Consider the following 15,680-nt stretch of genomic DNA (forward strand, 5'->3'; position numbering starts at 1 on the left):
AATTCTCCAGGCCAGAATACTGCAGTGGGTAGTCTTTCTCTTCTCCAGGGGATTTTCCTAACCCATAGATAAAACCCAAGTCTCCCGCATTGCAGACAGATTCTCTACCAGCTGAGCCACCAGGGAAGGTTTAAAGAGTCAGACCTAAAACACAGCCTCAGTTTTCACATCTATAATCTAATGACAATTAGGCTGCTACCCAAGGGTCGGGAGGATTAAAACAAGGTAATGGTAGTAGACTGTTTATTGTTGTTATTTAGATGCTAAGTCGTGTCTGACTCTTTTGTGACCCCACTCTTGAGCCCACCAGGCTCCTCTGTCCGTGTGATTTCCCAGGCAAGAATACTGGAGTGGGTTGCCATTTCCTCCTTCAGGGGATCTTTCTGACCCAGGGATCAAATCCATGTCACCTGCATTGGCAGGCAGACTCCCTACCACCAAGCCACCAGGGCAGCCCCTAGACTGCTTTTTAGCACACAGTAGAAATGCTCATCTAACATCTGCTGATGTTAGTTTAGCTCTCCGTTTAGCTCTCCTGTTTCACATGCATGATAAGGAAATTAATGAGTTGAAGGTTAACTAAACCAACAGAAAATGTGCCTTAGAGTTTTAAAATTTTTTTATGGGAGAAAATCAGGACAAGGGCTATTTCTATCTAGTTCACCACTGTATCTTCAACATCTGACAAAGGGCCTGATAAATGTGTGTTCATTAAGTACACGCCAAATCATTACACAAACAAATACATTAAAAGAGTTGTCTCTCTCAGCGTAAGGTATACAGGAATCCTGACAGGGGGAAGAGAGAGGGTTTAACATGAGAGGGAGAAGAAGGCCTAGAACTGAGGTTAAATGAATTCTATAAGGTTATTTTTCACACGAGAGCCAACAAGACTCAATCCGATCCTTGAGGGTAGATCCTCAAATCACTGACGGTGCCCAATGCTTCAGATGGACCAAGCAACACAAATGCTTGTTCCATGGGTTTATCTGCTCATGGGAATTCAGTTCTTCAAAATAAAGCTGAATCTACAGAAGAAGCTCCCTAACAACCCCAGTCTACTACGAACCCTAAGAGGGTCTATAATGTTCTTTGGGCTTTGAAATACAACAGAGAAGCCATCGTTGTAAGCAGTCTGCTCTTATGACACTGGCTGTTTGCTGCATTCTCTCCAAAAGACCAGAATGAAACTCTGCACATATTCTGTCCCTTCCAGTTTCCAAGCATTTTCTTAGCCTCTACGAAGACTATAAGGAGGAATAAGGCACAATGCTCACCCTGAAGGAGCATCCTGTGTAATAAAGAATAAGACAAATACAAAAACAACAATGGAAGGCAAATGTCATGGAGAGGTACAAGGAAAGGGACCCATAAAGGAATCAAATAAATCTAGTTTAAGCAATTAAGGCTCTATGACAGTAAGATGAGCCCACAAGGATTTTGAATGGGCAAGGGCATCAGAGTTTGAGAAGACGAGAAGAGTAAAGAACAGTTAGGAACACATAGGGTGATTAAGTACTTTGGGACAACTTTGATATTTTACTGGTTTATGGGGCCAAAAACAGAGAATATCTATAATCAGAAACCTGTAACATCTAGAGCAGAGGGACAAAAGTACAACAAGACTCACAGGTTGTTCAGCAGGAAAGTGGCATGACTAAGACTATTGATTAGAAAGATTGATCTGGCAAGAGCTTGTTAGAATGGATGGAGAGGGAAAGAGACAAAGCAAGTCTGTAGTAAAGGATTAACTTTGTCAGAAAGGAAGGCTAGCCTTTGCCCTTGAACCTGGTGCAGTGGCCTCTAAGCTCTCTGAATACCTATCTGATAAGGGTGCTGGTGTTTACCATGGTGTTTGGGGCCACAGCGTACACACTACAGTAACAGTGTGATTTATGGGGGGGTGCCTGTGTCCACGTGCTATCAGCTTGGTCTCAGGAGGGACTGGAGAGTAAGCTAATAATGCCTGTGTGACCAACCAAGTCTAAGTGAATGAGCCTCAGAGAAAACTCCAAACAACAAGGCTTGAGTGAGTTGTGTTACAGGAGACACAAATCCTGTCTACATGACTCCACCAGGAGAGGACAATGGAAGAAGTTCTTGAAACACTTCTAGACCCTGATCTATGGGAGGGGAAAGTATATCCTTGATATAGTAGCAGCATGGATTGGAAGGTCAGCTTTTTAAATGTTTTCTATCAAACTCTACCTACCTCTTTTATGAAACTACACCCAGTAAAACACTACTTGGTCTTATATTTTTCTCTTGGCTGCCCCACATTTATCCAGGAACAATTAATATACTCACCAATCCTTTGAAATATTGAATTACCACCCATGATTCTGTGCGGGACATCTACTCTGCTATAGGAGCGGCTATCTTCACATGTCCCATGAGGAAAAGTTTCCAGAGAAGGATGTTGGAGAGCTCCAATATTACATGGCCTCAAGGATACAAAAACAAGATGTGGATGGACCCAGGGACTGTCATACAACGTGAAGTAAGTCAGAAAGAGAAAAATAAATATCATATATTAACGCATATATGTATGGGATCTATAAAAATGGTACAGATGGACCTATTTGTAAGGCAGAAAGACAGACAGACATAGAGAAGAAACGTATGGACACTAAGGGGCAAATGAGGGTGGTGGTAGTGGGGCTGGCGGGGGCGGGGGTGGAATGAATTGGGAGATAGGGACTGACATATATTCACTACCATGTATATGAAACAGATAACTAATGAGAACCTACTGTACTGAACAGGAAACTCTACTCAATGCTCTGTGGTGACCTAAATGGGAAGGCAATCCAAAAAAGAGGGGACATATGTATGCATATAACTGAGTCACTTTGCTGTACAGTAGAAACTAATACAAAACTGTAAAGCAACTATATTCGAATATAAAGTTTTTAAGAAGAATACAAAAACAAGAAGACCCAATATCATATCTTCCCACAGTTTCAAAGAAAGGCTTGGCAACTGTCTTAGTTCATCAGAGCTGCTCTGACAGAATACTGTGGATTGGTGGGCTTATAAACCACAGACACTTATCTCTCATACTTCTGGATGCTGGAAAGTCAAGTTCATGGCACCAGCAGACTCAGTGTCTAGTGAGGACTCAATTCCTGGTTCATGGATGGCCATCTTTTCACTATGTCCTCACATGATAGAAGGGGCAAGAGAGCTTTCTGGGGTCTCTTATATAAGGGACCTAATCACCTCCCAAGATTACCAAGTCCTAATACCATAACATTGGGCATTTGGTCTCAACATATGAATTTGCAGGGGACAGAAAAATTCAGATTACAGCAACAATTAAGGACAACAACAAAAAAATTTTAAGCCAGATTGTAAAACTGTAAAACTTGAAAGTCGCTCATCTTTTCAAAATCTCTGATATACATAGATCTAATTTGCTGAACTGTTATTATAACATTTATTCTACCTGGCCCTGTGACAAAATAATGGTGTATCACTCTATTAGGGTACCAATAAGGAAAGTAAATTGAAGACAACTGACATTATATGCCTAACATTGCTAATAGGTAAACAATTTCAAAATAATTGCTCAAGCGTTGGATATATCAAAAGCTTTCCAATTTAAATAGTATATTTAAAATTTCTCTTCAACCAAGGGATTTGCCACTTTACTGAAAATAGGTTCTCTGCTTTTTTCTTTTTTAAAAAAAGCTACATTGAGCAATGAGTCACCAGGTGATTTCCTTTATTTCTGAGTTCCACTTCAAAGATAAAAGCTACTCTTCCACCTCTGTTTTCTCATGTAATGTACCTGAGCTGCTATTCTTTGAGGTCATGAAAGAGCCAGGAGATAATTAGAACAAAAACTTATGCTTATTTGACATGAGCTTTATTATGTGGGAGTTTATATATGTCTCAAATATTTAAGGCAATTTAAATTTTTAGAGTTTCTGGAGACCAAGCTAAATGGCTAAAAATTAGCTTTTAAAACATATTCATTTATGTTTATTTAAATAAAGGATAACTAGCATCATATTTAAAATATATGTTGGAGATAACTAGGATATTGAAATATACTGTTTTTTTTTTTTTAATTATTGGACTCCAAAACAAATATCCTCAGATTCACTATCATCTCCAGCTAGCTGATATTGAAAAATACATAATGGTGGATTGTTGTCATGGTAACTCCTCTACAACTACACATTTTCTATGGCAACCCAGGCTCCAGGGAATACTAATGAAAACCCATAGCAACAGAGAATTAAAGAGATGATGTCTAGAAACTGAAAAGCTCATGTAACATTTATTACAAATGTTACAGGTGCCTTCGTATATTTAACAAACAATATCAGTATGCAGAGACACATTAGCTAGAAGATATAAAAGGCATAATTGAAGTATTTTCTGGAGGAAAAAAAAACTCTAATGCCTATGGTATTTAAAGGATGCACATCAATGTACTATTAAATATGAAAACATGCAATTCATGTTTTAAAACACAGAATCATAATTTTTAATAAAAATGAAAATATTTTTTCAGTTGCAGAAGTCTCACATGCTATACAATGCAAAGTGAGCCCAAGAAGCAACTCCAGAGAACTTTCGATTTTACTCTTTTCCCAGTTCCTTGTTTTCAAGAGTTCCAGCTACATAACCTTGATCATTTAATCTTTATCAACACCTACTATCTCCAAACCTTAACCTTCTCTTTTTTCAGAAAGGATGTTATATTTAAAGGACATGAAAGCTTCTATGATTCCTAATCTATCATCTCCCAGCAAATGAATGTGCAATATCACTTAATCTAAGTGTCAGTTTCTTATCTGCCTCCCCCAATACTAATTTACCTACAACATATGGTAAATATACCTGAGCACTCTGGGAAAAGATTAAATGTATCATCTTAGTTAAAGAAAAAAGAACTAAAATGTTTATATTTTATTGTAAAAGGTTGGAGTTAATTATAAAGATCAATATAAAAATCCATGCACATTACAAACTATTCTAGGTGCAATTATTTTCTAAGCACATACTATGCCACCAGCTTCCTTGGTGGCTCAGATGGTAAAGAATCAGCCTGTAATGTGGGAGACCTGGGTTCGAGCCCTGGGTCAAGAAGATCCCCTGGAGAAGGAAATGGCTACCCACTCCAGTATTCTTGCCTAGAGAATCCCATGGATAGGGGAGTTGGTGGGCTACAGTCCATGGGGTCGCAAAGAGTCGGACATGACTGAGTGACGAACACTTACTTACTATGCTGCCAGTTAGTATTAGAGCAAAGGAAAGACAGACGGGAAGACCCCTACATTCATAAACCTCATGTTCTAGCAGAAAACATCAGAATATGAAGAAGTAAAGAAACATGACCAAGGATTATGAAAGTGTCACAGAGGAAATAATCAGAGCTAAGTGATCAGAAATATCTGGGGAAGAGATGAGCTAGTGTAAGTCTTCTTATAGTCGGTCCTCCCAAAGGAAGGAAGACGGGAGTAAGAAATGAGACTTCCAAGACGAGAAAGAGCCAGCCAGGCGGAGGAAAGAACTTCGGAATAGAGGGGTCAGCCATCAGAAGACCTTGAAGTAGGAAAGCATTCAACCTGTTGACAAAATAGCACAGAGATTGTTACCAGAACACAAGTGCCCCACCTGAAGCCAAACGATACCAAAACATCAGAGTTTGGAGCAGAGAAAGGTTTACTGACGGCCAGGCAAGGAGTTGGGTGGCTCCTACCTTAAAACCCCCAAACTGCCAAAAGCTCTCAGCAAAGCCCTTTTTTTTAGGCAAGGTGAGGGAAGGACGTGCTTAGTTCTTGCAAACTTCTTGGTGTCAGACCCTTTGTTCCTGAAGTCAGGTCACGGTCAGGTAATGATGTTCCTGTAAACCTCCATTAAACAAATGTTATTCTCTGTTCTGACAAGAAAGGGCAAGGTCCCAAGGCTCAACTTTTACCCTGTGAGGTCCAGGTCCTGGCTAAGAGGAGGCAGGTGTCAGTTGGCAGCTCCCTCAGGGCCAGGTCCCCAGCCCCTGACCAGCTGTCATTGCCAAAGGAACCAGGAGTCCAGGGCCCAGCAAGACCTCAGGCTCTTCAGGCCACCAAAATATGGGGTGGGAGAGAGGCAGGTTCCACAGACTGTGACCCAGGCAGACTGCCAGTGCCGTTAGGTCACAGAGGCAGGGATGATGGAAAGGTTCACTGCCGCCTCAAGGCCTGGGCCTGGTCAGCAGGTGGTCTTGGTGAGGGCTCTGGAGGCCTGCAGGACACAGCCCCCTGCCTGTTCCGTGGGCCCCCCAGCTCGTCCACCAATCCAAGAGGGCCCGAGAGAAGGCCAGGATTCACCTCTTACCTTACTCTCCACCTCATAACAGCCATTCCACCAACCATTGGCTGAACAGGTACTTAACTAATGGTTGCTCATTGACAGTTGGTGGCTTGGGGGAGGGGCCCACTGCAATACCAACCAATGGCTGAGCAGGACCACTGACAGTCCTGTTGCCAGGTAACAGGGGGGAGGGGGAGGGACTGGCACACAGAAAGGGCTGCATGTTAAGGGTTGTACAGGGCAGCACTCTATTACAAGGTCAATGGGACTGCAGAGCACAGAATGGGGATAGAATAAAACTATGATAAGACATATTTCTTTTATTGGCCATGTTGCCAGGCATGTGGGATCTTAGTTACTGGACCAGGGATCAAAGCTGTGCCCCCTGCAGTCAAAGTGTGGAATCCTAACCAGTGGACCTACAGGGAAGTCCCAAGACTAACTTTCTTTTATCTTTGTGTGTTTAGTTATGGTAAAGCTATAGAAAACTAAAATTTGCATTTCAAAACTGTTAAAATGAACTAAGGGATAACACCTAGGTGCCCAGTTATTATCAAATGCTTCGGAATCTAGCACTGGCCATGAATCTAACTCCAGACTTAAAGATGGAGCAGATCCTTGAAGAGGGTCAAGCCAACCTTTTGCAATGCTCATCTTCCCCAAAACCAGTTCCCCACCACCAACTGCATCCACCACAAACTCCATATCTGCCAAACTAGACATTAAGCACAAATAAGATAAGCTTTCTTTTTAAAAACACCATTTAAACTTAGTGTTGTATTACCTTGTAATTCATATACTATACATTCATTTAGATGAAAGCCAAATTGTTCCCTTAGCCAGCAAGATGCTAGCCCTTCAATTATGTTTTCAATTCTTCCTGGTTTATTTATAAAACAACACTTATATATAGTACTTAAAATTCTATATCACAGTTCAGTAGAGTCCAAGAGTTCAAAACATTTGCTTTTTAAAAACCTTGACTATTAACAAAAGGAAAATAAAAACCAGAAAAGCATAATGTTGAAGACAGTAAATTCTAGTTTAAGACTATGCAATATTGCTTTGATAGTCAGTTTTAACTATGTAAAATCAAAGCTCTGGGAATTGTTAATAATTTATTTTGACGTGACTATCTCTAATATTTCCAGACAGAATACTGTTCATGGATTCTACACTGGGCCCAAATTTTAAAAATTCTAATAAAATCATGTTTGGAAGTTTCATATTATTCACATTGGGTTTAGTAATAACCACAAAAAATAAAATGGGATTTCTACCTAGATTAAATCAAGTTTTAAAGGATATGCAAAACAATGCAGTCATTCCAAACATGGTCATGTCTTGTTGCTTTAAATTTTGCCTGGCCAATCCAGCGAAACTGAGCAAAGAAAAAGGAGTTGAGCTTGGATGGGGATGAGTTAAGATGTTTGATTTTTTGGATGATATTTACAAACACACAACATAGTAAAAAGAATCATTGGCAGGCCACTATTCTAAAAATCCATACCACCTGAAGTGTTCAGATCTAATTCTATTTTTTCTCTAACTTTCAAATGTTCATTTTCTCTTCAGTTGAAATGTCTATGCTTTCCATTGGATGGAAACTATTATTTTTGCCTAACAAGTTTTCCCGATGTTTCCTGCCTCAGGGTCAAATACAAAGGAGAACACAATTTAACATAAGATAAGCAAAGCAATAGGACAGGAGTCTCATTAAATTTGAATAAACTCTAGCACTTGAATCTACAAAAGATATAGATCTCAATTATAATCTGCACTGAGTTCAGTTATAACTACTTGAATGGGGGAGTGGTTAGCCACAATTTTTTCACTCATTCTGTCTAACAAGCTATAAAAAGCTTTACAACTACAGAACAATTTAGAATATTTGAAATTAATTTGGAAATTCTTCACCCACTGTTTCTGTTTGGGTTTTGCTTAGTTGGAGTGAAATTTATGAAGGCACATGACAATTCAACAGGAAGAGGGAACTAGAACAAGACTGTCAGACAAGTATTCCAAAATTCTTCCATAAACCAACTTTACGATTTATACCCTTGAGTAGATAAATCAGTTAGTAAGAAACTGGATTATTTGAATAGTCAACGAAGTTTTGTCATGATCTTGGGAGCTCAGGCATTTCTAACACCTCATTAACCCAGGGCTACATGTCAGGCACATTACCCCAATTCCCCACTCTACCTCACATCTCCAGGTAGTCTTGGTGGTAAGACCTCTCATGACTCAAAATGGTGGTTACACCCAAATACTGTCCACTTACGTGTAGGGTGGTCTTTCAGAGACTTCCTCAGATTCTACATCTGCTTTCCTTGTAATATGAACAGACTACAATAACTGGATATATCACAGCATAAATCACATGAGAGCAGTTAGTGAAACTGTGATAGAGTCTGTCATACAGAGTGAAGTCAGTCAGAAAGAGCAAAGCAAATACCATATATTAATGCATACGTATGTAATCTGGAAAAATGGTACGACTGAACCTATCTGCAGAGCAGGAATAGAGAGGCAGACATAGAGAACAGACATGTGGACACGTGGGTGAGGGGAGGGTGGGATGAACTGGGCGAGTAGCACTGACATACACACACCACCATCTGTGAAACAGCGCTGGTGGGAAGCTGCTGGGCAGCACAGGGAGCTCAGCTTGGTGCTCTGTGATGACCCAGAAGCGGGGATGGCGGGACGGGGTGGTGGGAGGGAGGCGCTAGAGAGAGGGGATATATGCATACATATAGCTGATTCACTTTGTTGTACAGCAGAAACTAATGCAACATTTTAAAGCAATTATACTCTGTTGTTCAGTCACCCAGTGGTGAACATCTCTTTGTAACCCCATGGACTGCAGCATGCCAGGCTTCCCTGTCCCCTACTATCTCCCGGAGTTTGCCCAAGCTCATGTCCATTGCATCGGTGATGCCATCCAGCCATCTCATCCTCTGATGCCCTCTTCTCCTTCTGCCCTCAATATTTCCCAGCATCAGGGACTTTTCCAATGAGTCAACTGTTGGCATCAAGTGACCAAAATACTGGAGCTTCAACTTCAGCATCAGTCCTTCCAATGAGTATTCAGGACTGATTTCCTTTAAGACTGATTGGTTTGATCTCCCTGCTGTCCAAGGGACTCTCAGGAGTCTTCTCCAGCACCACAGTTGGAAGGCATCAATTCTTTTGGCACTCTGCCTTCTTTACGGTCCAACTCTCACAACCGTTATGTGACCACTGGGAAGACCAGAGCCTTGACTATACAGACCTCTGTCGGTACTGATGTCTCTGCTTTTCAACACACTGTCTAGGTTTGTCCTAGCTTTCCTGCCAAGAAGCAACTGCCTTCTGATTAATCACCAGCCGCAGTGATTTTAGAGCCCAAGAAGAAGAAATCCACCTTTTCTGCTTCTATTTGGCATAAAGTAATGGGACCAGCGGAGAAGGCAATGGCACCCCACTCCAGTACTCTTGCCTGGAAAATACCACGGACGGACGAGCCTGGTGGGCTACAGTCCATGGGGTCGTGAAGAGTAGGACACGACTGAGCGACTTCACTTTCACTTTCCACTTTCATGCACTGGAGAAGGAAATGGCAACCCACTCCAGTGTTCTTGCCTGGTAAATCCCAGGGATGGGAGTCTGGTGGGCTGCCGTCTATGGGGTCACAAAGAGTCAGACACAACTGACGTGACTTAGCAGTAGCAGCATGCCCAAAATAGCACACAAAAAGCCTATGTAAGCCAAAAATAACCTATTTAAGCCAAAGTGACAAATTAATAGTACTTTAAAAAAATTATAATACACAGAGAGCCTTTTCTTCTCACCTCACATTATAAAATAAGTGAAAGCCTTAGAATTATGGCAGAAGCAGAAATGGAAAGAGGCCACAGATGTTTACAACCAAAACAGCTATTCTGACTTTAACCCATGTAATTAATTGCAAGTCTCTTAAGAAAATATTTGACACTCATTTAAGAAATTCATATTCCTAGGAAAATATCTTAAGTTTAAATACCTGCTATGCATCTAAGATAAACGAGAAGTAACTCAATCCGTTGTTCAGAGATTATGTTGACACATTACGGTAAGAAGATATATAAATAAAAAATTAGAATTGTGTTCATTAAAGGTCTTTGGTTCTCTAGAAACTTAGATCATTATAGAATATAGTTGAATGTTGCTTTTAGAATAAAACACAAATTTCATGTCTATATCCATGAAGAAATTTGGGTTTAATTCCTTCAAAATCCTTTCAAACTTTTTTTAACCTTTGTTTATACAGTCAAAGTTTGAACTGGTAGAGAACACAAATGTCATTTCGTTAATCAAGAAGTAGTGACCCAAAGACACACGCGTTAACCAAGATCATACAACTTATTAGTCATTCAGTATACTGGAAACTTCACTTTCATGCACTGGAGAAGGAAATGGCAACCCACTCCAGTGTTCTTGCCCGGAAAATCCCAGGGACGGGGGAGGCTGGTGGGCTGCCGTCTATGGGGTCACACAGAGTCGGACACAACTGAAGCGACTTAGCAGCAGCAGCATACTGGAAACTAGGCCTGTCTCCTAAACCCCAGCGCAACTCTGTTGTTGACGGTATTCTACTTCCTCCTTTTTGTTAGATGGCTAGACTTTACCTAAAGTACCTCTGTTTTACAGGACAAAATACCAATGGTTTGTTCTAATGAGGCAGACAGTCATGGTGACACCTTCACCCCAAGAGAGCCTGAGTTGGTAAGAAGTGGCCCAGAGAGAACACATAACACAGGATACAGAATGGATCACATGCTCAGCTCAAGAACAGGCCGGCAGGACAGCTCCAGGCCTGCACAGAATGTCCTGTTTGCTGTACAGGAGACAAGAAAGAATCAAGCCTATTTAATTGACAAGAGCAGACAAGACTTCAGCCTGCTCTCTAAAGAAACAAACAACAAAAAAGGGTCACTGTGGTATTTAGAGGCTGGAGTTAACTCTCAGATGAAATAGGACTCCTGTTATAAAAAGATTTTGGCAACCTCTGTAAGGAGCAAGAGAAACAAAGCCAATGGTAACAAGTTAAATTTGACTACATATAAGGATTCCAGTACACCCATGAAGTGTATAGGATTGGAGTGTGTGTTTGACTAGCTCAAGACCATACAGAGCCCTTCTGCTTTCTGCCTCCAAATTCGACTTTATTTCCTCCTACATTCTCACTCCTAACACAATCTTGGCACCAGCAAAACTATTCAGTAAATACGCTACACTCACTTCACACTTCAGTCACCTTAAATGTCCTATTAACCCTTCTGACATTTTTTTCTTTCTGTGACCTTATTAAAAACAGTCTATCCTCAAATATTTGATTAAAACGTATGAAGGTTTTCTTAGGCAAAGTTTGATATGTTCTTCCAAAATTTATCATGGATTTATGATGGGTTTACCATCTCTCTCCACCACCCACCTACGAGCCCTCTAGGGAAAGAGGCTGTACTTTATCTTCCTGGCAACAGACTTCACACTGTAATTGCATTCAGTATATGCCACTCAAAGAATAAAATAGGCTGTGCTGTGCTGTTGAGGGTGTGGCAAAATGAGTGCTCTCATACAATGCCAATGGAAAGCTGGTACAATCTTTCCAAATAGTACCTAGCAATACATTTGGAGGGCGTTAACACTCTCAAGGGCTTCCCAAGTGGTGATAGTGATAAAGAGCCTGCCTCCCAATGCAGGAGACTTTAGAGACACAGGTTCCATCTGTGGATCAGGAAGATCTCCTGGGGAGGGCACAGCAACCCACACCAGTATTCTTGCCTGGAGAATCCCATGACCAGAGGAGCCTGGCAGGCTACAGTCCATAGGGTCACACAGAGTCGGACACAACTGAAGCGACTTAGCACAGTACAGCAAAGCAGCACTCTCAAATACTTGAACCCAATAACACCACCTCAAGAAATATATCACAAAGACATAAAGTAGATGAGCTTCCCTGATGGTCTAGTGGTTAGGAATCCTCACTGCAATGCAGGGGAATGTTGGTTCGATCCCTGGTCAGGGAACTATGATTCCACATGCTGTGGGGCTACTAAGCCTGTGCGCTGCAATATTGAGCCCATGTGCCACAACTAGAGAGCCCACGAGACACAATAAAAGATCCTGCATGCTGTAACTAAGACTCAACACAGTCAGATAACTTTTTCAATTTGTAAAAAAAAAAAAAGACATAACTGGATTTAAAAAAACAAAGATTCATATCCGGATGTTTGACACAGTCTTCTTTGAAATGGTAGAAAATCAGAAACAGGTTTAATATCCTAAAACCGGGTAAGAGTTAAGTAAATCACACATAATCTTCTGGATGGAACAAAAGGACATTACACCTAATGGCCCAGGGGAAACTTTTTAATGATATAATATTAAATGAATTATTCATTTATAAAATGAACTCAATTCTATAATTTTTAAATTTCTGCTTCTCCCCTTAAAGGATTAACTGCTATGAGCAGAAATTTCCTTTCTGCTCATAAACTGGACAAAATATGTGAAAAAAATTTTTTTCAGATATTGGAAAATAAGCAGTGCTGAAATATGATCCCCAAGTGAAGGGGGAAAGTGAATTCAGCAGTATGATTCCTCCAACACACACTCTGAAGGTAGTTTCGAGCCACAGACCAGGAAGAGAGACCTCAAACATAGCACAGTAGACATACTAAGTGGAGAAAACAGACTGCTAGATTTTGAGACGGAGTATAAGAGAGGAAAGAGCTGCACAGAAGGCTCTGGAGATGTGCAAAGAGGTTCACTGAATCATTAATGACTACAGATCTGTACACGTATGGGGTGTAACTCCATGAGGTAGAGAAATGAACCAATAGACTAAAAAATTCCTAGAGCTTAGGCAGGGCTGGAAATAGCTCATGCCTCTACCAACCAGAGTGGAGAGACCATGTAATACATGGAGTGTTGGGTAGAGTCCTTAGGAGGATCACACCTTAGTAACTGGGCCTAAATTAGCCCAAGAACAAAGGCTACTCCGGACCCACCCTAACAGAGCTTAACAGCAGCTTCAAAAGATTAAACTAATCTGCAAGTTTATTTAACTGCATGACAGAACAAATGGATCAACCATATTCAAAGGGATACAACAAAATCCAACACTGTGAAACCCTTTATGTCTAGTATCTAATCAAAAATTACCAGGCACACAAAGAAGCAGAGAAATATGACCCACTACCAGGGGGGAAAAAAAAGCAATCAATAGAAACAGACCCAGAAATAACAGAGATGAAGGAATTAGCAGACAAAAATGTTAACGGAGCTATTATAAATGTTTTTTAATATTCTCAAGGACATAAAAGAAAAGATAACTTAGATGGAGAGAAACATAAAGACCAGATGAAATTTATACAGATGAAAACAGGCTAGATGACCTCTATAGTCAAAAATATGCTAGATGAGACTAACAGCAAATTACTCATTGCAGAAGAAAAGATTGATGAATAGAAAGACAAAATTGGAAACTATCCAAAACAAAGCACAGATAGGAGGGGACTGAAAAAATGAACAGAGCATCAGTGACCTGTGGAACCAGATCAAGTAGTCTAGCATATGTACAATAGGAATATCAGGGGAAAAAATGAAATTAGTCTAAGCTTATTTGAGTGCAGTCTCTGCCACAGGAAACCAAAGAACCCAGACTAACACAAAGCAATAAAATATAGTCTAAAGAATAATCCAACACTTCTGTTTTGCTTGTCCACATTTTTCTTTTGAGAAAGGAATAACAAATGTAAGATGATTTCTCTTTTCTTGATTTTGTTTATGCCCATCAGACTGGCACTGGATAATCAGGCATGGGCATTCTCTCTGTTTTCTTTTTGAAGTTTAATTGACCTGCAACACCATGTTAGTCCCAGTTATACAACATAATGATTCAGTGTTTATATATATTACAAAATGATCACCACAATACGTCTAGTTACCATCTGTCACAATACAAAGATACTACAATATTACTGACTATGTCTTCATGCTGTATATTTCATCACTGCCACTCTTTTAATTTTGTAACTAAAAGCTTGAGCCTCTTAACCTCTCTCGCCTTTTTCACTCATCCCCACCACATCTCCCCTCTAGTGACCACTGGTAACCACTGGTTTGTTCTCTGTATCCCTGAGTCTACTTCTGTTTCATTCTAAAGTTCCACATATAAGTGAAATCATATGGTATTTGTCTTTCTCTCTTAGTTCTATTCACATAATATCCTCTATGTCCATCCATGTTGTTGCAAATAGCAAGATTTTCTTCTTATGTATGGCTGAGTAATAAACCTTGTGTATGTGAGTACATACATACACACACACACATACACACACACATATCCTCTTTAGCCATTTATCTACCATATCTTGACTATTGTAACAATGCTACAGAGAACATCGGGGTACATAAGTCTCCCTGAATTCGTGTTTTTGTTTTCTTTGGAAAATGTCTAGAAGCGGAATTGCTAGATCATATGACAGTTCTATTTCTAATTTTTCAAGGAACCTCCATTATTTTCCATAAAGGCTACACCAATTTATAGTTCTACAAACAGTGTATGATTCCCTTTTCTCTTCACCCTTGCCAACACTTACTATTTAGTGTCTTTTTGTTAATAGCCTCTCTGACAGACATGAGATGAGAACTCGTGGTGGTTTTGATTTGCATTTTCCTGATAATTAGTAACGCTGAACATATTTTCATGTGCCTATGGGTCATTTGTATGTCTTTTTTTGGAAAAATGCCTATTCAGCTCATCTGCCCCTGATGGCCTGAGCTGCTTGTTTGTTTGTTAGATGTTGGCGTATCTTATCAGATACCATTTGCAAATATCTTCTCCCATTCAATAAGTGGCGTTTTCATTTTTCTCATGGTTTCCTTTGTGGTGCAGGAGCTTTCTAGTTTGACATAGTCCCATTTGTTTATTTTTGCTATTGTTCCCTTTGCCTGAAGAGTTATATCCAAAAAACTACTGCTAAAATGTCTATGCTTTCTTCTGGGATTTTTAATTTTCAGGTCTAACATTTAAGTATTTAATCCATTTTTAGTATATTTTTGTATATGGTATGAGAAAGTAGTCCAACTTGAATTTTTTGCATGCAGCTATCCAGTTTTCTCAACACCATTTTACTGAAGAGGTTTTCTTTCCCCCATTGTTTTCTTACCTCCCTTGTTGTAAATTAATTGACCACATATGTGAGAGTTCATTCTGGGGCTCAATATTCTGTTCCACTGATCTACGTGTCTATTTTTGTGCAAGTACCATACTGTTTCAATGACTGTAACTTTGCAGCATAGTTTGAAAACAGGACACATTATACCCCTAGCTTTGTTCTTCT

The 15,680-nt window shown here is 40.1% G+C and overlaps 1 long non-coding RNA gene across 1 annotated transcript; it reads left to right on the plus strand.

Moving 5' to 3' along the window:
• Positions 1-425: 425 nt before the first annotated feature.
• On the plus strand, positions 426-12,014 carry LOC104988169. The gene is made up of 3 exons (XR_825212.1): positions 426-2,174; positions 2,289-2,500; positions 10,981-12,014. It is a non-coding gene; the product is annotated as an uncharacterized LOC104988169 (long non-coding RNA).
• The last annotated feature ends 3,666 nt before the right edge of the window (positions 12,015-15,680 follow it).

The sequence above is a fragment of the Bison bison genome, unplaced genomic scaffold (assembly GCF_000754665.1).
Source record: "Bison bison bison isolate TAMUID 2011002044 unplaced genomic scaffold, Bison_UMD1.0 scf7180017864116, whole genome shotgun sequence".
Classification (NCBI taxonomy): Eukaryota; Metazoa; Chordata; class Mammalia; order Artiodactyla; family Bovidae; genus Bison; species Bison bison.